The sequence below is a fragment of the Vicugna pacos genome, chromosome 3 (assembly GCF_048564905.1).
Source record: "Vicugna pacos chromosome 3, VicPac4, whole genome shotgun sequence".
Classification (NCBI taxonomy): Eukaryota; Metazoa; Chordata; class Mammalia; order Artiodactyla; family Camelidae; genus Vicugna; species Vicugna pacos.
In genome coordinates this window covers 107,699,134-107,708,355 of record NC_132989.1, presented here as the reverse complement: position 1 = coordinate 107,708,355, position 9,222 = coordinate 107,699,134, and positions in this window count along the sequence as shown.

Below are 9,222 nucleotides of genomic sequence, written 5' to 3'. Positions count from 1 at the left end.
TTGATGGGATAAATAAAGGATAAAAAAATTATTCAAAATGAAAACTCAATTAGATGCTGAAGAGAGTGAGGAGAAGAGAGAGAAAAGAAGACAGAGAGAAAGAAATGTCATTGGAGGTTAAATCTGGATAGAAGAATTCTAGATCTATATAATATTTAATTCTCCTCTTTGGTGAGAATGAAGTGCTTCTTTTATATTGGAAATGATCAATGAATGCTTCTTTAAATCTTCTGTCTCTGCCTTTCCCCGGCATATTTGTTCAACAGACAACATTTTTAAATGGAAATGTAAGCTTATTTTAGCATGTCTTCCTCATCCTATTTTTTTTTTTTATTCCTTGGCTCAGAAGTAGTAACACATGAATATTTCATGTCAATTTGGGGGCAATTTTTACTTCTGGAACAGCTTTCCTGTCTGATAACTTGACATCTATAATTTTGGACATTATAGCAACTATATGACACTTTAAACAAAGCTCACTAAAACATACATAGCCATGGTGCTGGCCAAAAGCAAACAGATGAATCAAATGAGAAAGGGAAAAGGAAGAGATACATGAATATCAAAGTGAAATAAATATACCTAAATTAGAGAGACTTTAAATCCACTTTTTATAGCTCTGACTACATTGGCAGAAACTGAATGATTTAAATGTTCAGGATCCATTGATACATTTTCAGACTTCAAATGCCATTTGTTTTGAACTCACACACACAGTGACCTTACATTATTTTTTTTCCCCTCTGATTAGGAGGGACATGGTTATCTCACTAATAGAAATGTGGTCTGTGAGAGTATCCTGGCTAATAGATAATTCCCATGCTGCCCAAATACTTAAGTGAATTTGAAGCATGTGTTCAGCTTGAAAGCCATTTGGATAACGCAACCAACCACACACAACTGCTGGGGCATTACCCCAAGGAAAATGCAGAAAATGAAATAGTTGGCAAAGATAATCACTGTGAGTTGAGTGCAGGGTCTGAGAGCAGGAGGCTTTCCGGAATACCACACTGTCTATTGTGAGCCAGTAAAGAAAAGATGTTTTAAATTTGGAACAAAGCGGCCATCGTCTAAGATCCCTTAGTGAATTGGGTAATAAAAGTATAGAGGCTTTTATTTTATTAAGGTCACCAAAAAATTATAACCTGGGAGAGCTGGCTCAGTGGGCAGAGCTGGAGGAGTTTTACGAGTGACAATCCTGTGGTGTAGAATGACGTTTTTTGGACTGGGTAGTACTGTTGTGCTTCCTCTGAGTGTTCCTTTGTTTTGTGTTAGAAAGAAGCAGCAGAGAAGATGGAGAGACAGCATAGCAGGATCAGGGGTATTGAATTCGAAAGTGATACTATCATCCTCACTATGGTGGAAAGTGAAGAATCGGAACACCGAATGCCGAAAAGAGAGGTGATGTATTAATCCAGGATGTATCCACTCTGAGAATTCTGGTTAAAAGGGGTGAGTGTGTGAAATGAAAATAATCTAGTAGAGATGTTCTTAACCAAGGCACACAGACTTGGAAAAGGTGTTGTTTTGTAAATCTTGATTGATACAAGATATTTGGATTTTACCAAAACTAAATTAGAACTCTACATTCAGATCATATCAGCTTTTTGAAGTAAAACACTAGTAGAGTGGCCTGTTAGAGCAGGCAGATAGCTAGATATGAGCAGAGAAAGGGGGACACAGACCAAATGGCAGGGATTGGGCAGAAAGGAGGGGCACAGGCCAAAAGCAGGAAACCACACATCATGTAAGAAGCAGGGATCCTTGGGCAGAGAAAGAAAAGCAGGAACCTTGGGGCTGATAAGGGACCATGCCTTTTGGGGTGACAAGTGGCCTGGAGAAAAACAAAGAAAGGTGAAAAAAGGCAGGAATTTCTAGTGTCCGAATGTAACCTTTTGCTCATTATGCCCTCATTTCAATAAAATTAGCCTTGCAGATCAGAAGTACCCATGATGCACTGACGCCATGACACTTCTGATCCAGACTAAATAAGGACAAAAATCCCTCCTCCCTTTGGGAATGTGGAGTTGGGATGATAATCAGGGAATACGACCCCAAACCCTTTCCTCCCCAATGAATATTCTGCCCATTCATTTTTATACCCTATGTATCTAACTTGCCAAAGAAACTCAGGGCAGCTACTCACCTGAGCCTGCCTGCTCTCCCCTGGGAGTGTACTATCCATCCTTTAATAAATCCTCACTTTAACTTTTTTAACCACTACGTCTTATCTCTGAATTCTTTCTGAGACGGGACAAGAACCTGGAACACTGGTTGCATCTGTCGGCAACAGGCCAATAATAAAAAGCAATGAAATAGAGAGTCCATGATCCCAGCATAAAAAAGAGAGAGGAGCATGAAAGGGTAGCATTGGGTTACCATGATTCATAAAGAAAAATTCTTATAAGTAAATTAGTTTAAAAGATTATAGTAAGACATTAACCAATCTCTTTATTTTGAAATTCTATAATTCACTGTTAATTGTAAAAATTTTTTTGGATCTTGTGTAAATTAATTGATACGTAGAAAAGTGAAAAGGGGTTATCAGATGACTTTTTGGGGTGAGAGAGGGAGAGGGTGTGATGCAATATTATTATTTTCACTTCTCTTAAGTTCCTAGTGTTAAGCTGCAATTGTGTAGGCTAATGTTCATTTTTCATTCAATATACAGTCCAATTCTCTAGTCAAAAACTAAAAGCCTGTCCATTCATAATTTTTATATTCATCAATAGATTTTTTTCTATCATTATTAATTTGATTAACTTTGCATTAAAGTAGAGACATTTAAGTGTAAATTTTAGAGACAGACTTTGTTTTGTATTCAGGTTCAGAAAACCTGATAAGTACATCTTTCTTTACTACCAAAATCCAATTAAAATGAAAGAATCATAAGAATAAAAGATAATCCATAGTGACTAGGAAATCTTCATGGGTACCATTAGTGAATCTCAAACAGTAGGTTGTCTAAAGCATAGAGAGAAAAAAGAATTCAATTGCTGACAAATATGAGATTAGGTGTACCCACCCAGGAAAGCCCTTAAATCAGATACAGCATGACCTCAGACATCCTATGGGCAGGGAGAGAGATTGTGATGCAAGATTTCAGAATGGCTATTCCAGAGTCCAATCTCAAGAGGCCAAGCACTGGTGTCTGTTCTCAGTAAAGCTGTAAGAGGTGGATAGATGAAGCAGATCACCTGCTACTTCCAACGTGAGAAATTGAGTCTGAAAGAGAAACAGGAAGGCAGCAAACAAGGAGCATCTCCTCTGAAAGCCAGACCCCTGCTAACTCTGCAGGAGATACTGACCATCATCATAGGCCAGGCTCTCTCACGACCACCAGGGCTCTGAAACCAACAGCTGATTGGATCACCAGGTACCACTGAGTATTCTAATAGCTGAGGAAACCCATCCCATTTGCCAAGACTGCTTAAGACATTCATATACATATTAATGAATCATCAAAAGTCAAAGACTATTTAAGAAGAATATGAAATAATATGTAGAGGTATAAAAAGAGCTATTCAAGAAGTAGGAAAAAGCACTTCAAAAAATCTATTCTTTATACTAGAAAACTCCAGTGAACATCATATTTCCAAACTGAGAAAAGTTGCTAAAAAGAAAAACAATTGTGGAAATAAAAGATTCTTCCTACAACAGCAATAGCAACAACTATAACAACTCAACTGAAGTGCTGAATACCAGAATAGATTTGGTAAAATGATTAATTATCATGAAGATGGAGTAGAGTCATTTGCCCAGGAGTCAATAAAAAAGTAAAAGCAAGTAAATTAAAAAAGAAAACACGTGAAAAGAAAAATTGGAGGGAGAGGGAGAAGGAAAGAAGCTTGAGGATGTATCCAGAAAGTGCAATATTAGTTTAATATTTATTCCAGAAAGGGAGACAACGAGGAAAACAATAAATGAAGACAGAAACAATTGACAGAAAACAATAATCAAAGAACTCTATAAAAGTTCTCTAATGTAAAAACGACTCATGCTTCAGATTAAAAGTGCTCACATAATGTCTTCCCAGCATCTTAGGCTCTCCCGAACAGATTTTCAGTGTCTGGAGAATTTGGGATGGGTTATCTAGTTTCGCCCTGGGGGACCACTTGCTGCCTTTGTTGGGACGTGGACCCAAGTTGGAGCAGATGTTACACAGACAGCCTTTTAACTCCCTACTTCCTTCTCTCTCCCAGTCTGGGGGTTCTTTGGTGGAGTTCACCACTGAGGAAAAGCTCCTTCCTCTGCAGTCCTTTCCAGCACTGTTGCCAAACCAAATTTGGGTCCCCTCGCCCTTGTGCAGTCAAGCCAATCTACTGACATGGGGTTGTGGTGAAGAAAGGTGCAGCTTTCATTGCAAAGCCAGACAAGGAGTCCAGGCAGTTAATGCTCAAGAGACCCAAATTCCCCAGTGGCTTTCAGGGAAAGGTTTACAAAGACAGGGTGAGGGAGAGGGTTGTGGGGTGTATGATTAGCACTCGGACTTTCTTATGATTGGTTGGTGGTGAGGTTATCGGGAGTCAACAACACTAACCTCTGGTTCCAACTAGTCTGGGGTCTACATGTCTGTGGTTAACGTGTGGTCAATGTCTTCCCCCTGGTCGGGGTTTCAGTATCTGCAGAACAGCTCAAAGAATATTAGCTTTGAACTTTATCTATATTAGCTCACAATATGATCTATAGACCTTGAGCAGAAACTAAAGGTCCTTGACTTTGTTTGATGGCTAAACTATTATTATTTTGTCTTGCTTGACTGCTTTTCTTTTGTTTTGCATTTTCTCACTTCTCTGATTGAATGTATTCTTTAGAATTTGGGGGAGGCCTAGGAAGCTGAAGTTCTACAAAATAGAGATGGGCAAAGGACATGGGGAAGTCTGTCCGAGGATGGCTCCATAGGGTCTTACTTGGTTACAAACTGAACTATATTTGTCCCTGCAATATACCTGAACTGCTTTCTGTCACCAGCTACTGTCCTCTCTCAGTCTGGCTATGCCCCTCTCTTTATTGCCTCTTATTCTCCTACCCTGTTTGTTCAGTTGCCTCTCTGGAAGGAGAGAAAAACATCAAACTGTGATGTATCCTACATGTAAGATTAACCCTATCTGATAAAGACTAATCATGACAAAATAAAATGTACTGTTAGAAACTGAAGGCAGTGAATCAGAGGCCACTGTGCCCATTTCTCAACAACTCAACAATTACAGGATTATGCATTTGGAAAAATACAAATTTGGGGGAAAATCTCCTTAATTATATCTGAAAAAAGCTCCCTCGAATTAACAATTACAAATTATATAACCCTGATGATTGTGTTTTTGATCAGGTTTACAGAAATGGAAAGGATAGAATTACATAGAAAGAAAGAAATTAAAAACTGCAGCAGAGCACACTCCTTACAACATAGTCTATTCACAGAAAATATATTAAAACTGTATGAATTGTGTCACTGTGTGATTCAAATCCTCCATTTTAGCTCTTTTTCTAAAAGCATAACTAACAATTTCAAAGATAGCTTATGTGCTGGAATATAAAATACATTTGAGAATTCAACTTCATTTTAGTGAGATTTTAATGACATAATGTAATTAATAAAACATTAAAGTGATTGATAAAAGGGTTGAATAAAACAGGACTAAAATTTATTTTTAGATCTCTGAGCTACGATATCTATAAATTTCTTACATCCAACTGTGTAATTGTCCAACTTGCATTTTTATCTTATTTCCAACAGTATCATACAATTTCTTATTGAATGTTTTGATGAGCTTAACAAAGGCAGCATGGGGTGAAATGACATAGGGAGTCAGACAAAGCTGTGCGGTAACACTTACCATGGGTAGGATTTTTAGTACAATATTAACTTTTCCAAAAACCGTATCTGTCCACAAATGGGAATTGGGTCTGAATTGGGGCTGTGACATGCTTTAGCCAACAGAAATGGGTAGGCCTCTGAGGGTAGACCAGAAAGCCAGGTATTTCCCAGTCAGAATATCTGATTTTCTGGTTGTAATTGCCTACATTTCTCCTTAGCCTCCACGTCTTGGGTGCAAACCCTTTTAATTAGACCAACAAATCTTTTCTACAGTTCTATCCTGGTCTGTATGGGAAGCACTCGGCTTCTTTTCAAGATACTCTTTCTCTGATGTTACAAATCAAATCTGGAATATCAAATCGTGTTCCATGAAACCCACAAACCGTTAGCCACATATTCCCTATAATCCCAGCCAGTTCTTACGAGAAAAAATAAAACAAAACCTTATCTATAGTTTTCTGCTTTATGAGAATAATAACCTTGAAGAAAATGCACTCAAATACGAGAAATAGTTTTCAAAATCTTCTTTGATAAAAACATTAAGAAAACAAACGTCAAGACTCTCGCTTGACACAAAGTCTTCGAAAAGATCTCTCTCCAGGTTACTTTAATCTTTTCATTGATCTGTCAGACGTTAAACCAGCAGTGACTAATCCACCTAATTTTCTTTAAAAATAATGCATATTTCGGCATTGTAACCAGGGTATTATGAATAAACGTTTTCAGAACACTTTATCTTCTGTGTGCTCTGTGCTTACAGCATGTTTATTGTTTTACTAACATTGCAATCACGTAATCCAAGAAAACATTTTATATTTTCTTGTGAAGTTTATGATGAGTCTGATGAAAACCACTTAGTTACATTTTTTTAGCAAACTGCCAACAGACCACATATAAAATGGTTTTCCCGAGTATTTTGCTTGGTCAACTTCATCGTTTGTGGAATCAGTGTTTCTGCCTGCCTGGGTAAGAAATGGCTTTTGTCAAACAGAAATCTCCAGAACATATCTCATCCTCAAACATTGCTAGATGATCAAAAGAGGTCTGAACATTCCACTTTAGTTTATTACTGTAATCTATTTACAGAACTAGACTTGAATTAAATTTTATTAGCCATGTTATCTTTGACCAATTTTCATTGTATTCATTCTATAATTATTTATGCTTATTCCATCTTCCCTCACCTAATGGATGATCTCCTGAGCATCTTAGCAGCCAGGGTGGAATGAGAAAGCTATGGGCTTAGAAAAAGCCCAGAGAATTTTTTAAATTACCCCCATTGGCACACTGCTGGAGTGTGTGTGTGTGTGTGTGTGTGTGTGTGTATTTAATGAATTAGTTACCAGTTTGTAAAATTTGGGAAAGTTGGATTCACATAGTTCAAACATTTATAATTGACCGGAAGAGTCCATTGTATTATTTGATATTCTAAATCTCTTCTCAACACTTTAAGAAGCCAAGATTCAGAGAGAACAAGAAACTTATGTATGGTTAAAAAAGAAGAAAAAAGCTCCTTATTGCTAAAGTCAGCATTCCAACTCAGATCTCTGATCTCAACTCTTGTGTTCTTTCCATCAGATCCTGCAAATCCTGCAACCACAGTTTAGAGATAATGCTACTAAGATTTTCAGAAAATCTGTAATTTGCTCAACATAACACAGCTAGTAATAACAGCCAGAAGCAACTACACAGAAAAGTTCTTTTTCTACTAAAAGTCAAGCCCTCATCATCATTTCCAGATGTACTTTTTTCCCCAGTTGAGGGTCCAGTCTTCCTATCTATTGACCTGTAGTCCAGCCAAATCTATCCTCCTAATGGATATCGAGACAATGTGTTTGCAGAGCAAACCACCACCTTCCAGCTCCTCCTTCCAGTTCTGATGTTCTCTAGTGTTTATCAAATTTCATAGTGATCTTCATCTCATGCCAGAAACATGTTTCAAGACAAAAACATCCTTCCTCATGAACCTCTTCTAGACTCCATACTGTCAAAGAAAAAAAGAGAGAGAGAGAGAGAGAGAGAGAGAGAGGGAGAGAGAGAGCCAGTAAAGATCAGTGGCTTTTATTAATATTTACATCCATCCATTATTTCTCAAATAACTGCATCTGGTGGGTACAAGGAGCTGCTCCAAGCACCGGGGATGTGATGAGCAGACAGTATTTCTGCTCTAAAGGGACTTACTTTGCAGCAGGCGAAGGGGAAGCATAGAAACATTAAAAAAGATTGTTGAAAGAAAATATGTTCTGGAAGTTACGAAGTCAAGATGAAGGACAAGGGCAAGGTGGCATGGGTGACGGGATGGGGTGGGGTCCCTGTCGGTGGTCAGAGGAGGCCTCTTAATGTGGTGCTTTGTGACGTGAGAGCTGAGTATAAAGGATGCTGATCGCTGTGGTTGCCGGCCCAGCAGCCTCCTTCCTTCCTTTCATGCCCTGGCTGTGTTTACGTGCTATGAGATCATGTGCCGTGAGGTCCAACCCTTCACCAGGAGATAAATTGTACTTAGTTTAATCAAATTAGGTATCCTCACACACCGTACACAGCCTTAGACAATGAGATGTAAGGGGGCATCTCCTGGGCTTTTCCAGAAATTTTTCTTCATTACTGAAAGGGGAGGCGTGCTCAGAGACTCGGCCGTGGGAAGAGGCTGGATGTGGAGAAGCTACCTGTGACCTGTGACCATGAGAGGAGTTGCTTACAGACTGGATGGAAAGGTGGACAGAGAGGAAAAAAAAAACACCAGTCTTGGTGACATCATCAAGCACTGAATCAATCCAAGAATAGCCTTTATCCAAACTTCCTGCTGTAGAAGAGATAAACCCCTTCTTGCTCAAAATTTGTGCTCTAAAAGAGGCTAACTGATAACAGAAGTCATGCAGTGATGTGTGAGTATATGTAGGCATTTTTATGAACATACAGAGAGTGACATCCTTACGGGGACAATTACTCTATTATCTACTGACTATAAGCATTTTTTTTTTTAGGATAAATAGACAGCATGGTATAAAAAAGAAATACTAAAGGATTGAATATTTAGGTGATGTGGAGGGACTGGAGCCATAGGACCAAGGAAAACATGAATTGATGACAATGGCTAAAATTATGTGATCTGGCTTATAATTTCTTATGTGAGAAACTGTCAAGAATCTGAACAATCCCTTAGGTCCAAATATAAATTCTTTCCCCATGTCGGCTGCATTACTTAATTAGTGTTTATTTGCAAACCCTCAGCAATTAATTTCCATGAGTTTAGTGGGACTATGCCACACTCATAATTATATTTCTTTAAAATATATGTGTATTTAAGAATAATTAATTTCATTGAAGATACATGTATATGTAAGGAACAAAGTTAACTCTTATCCCCGTTCCTACAAAATCTCTAAAGTCACCAACTGCTAACAGAT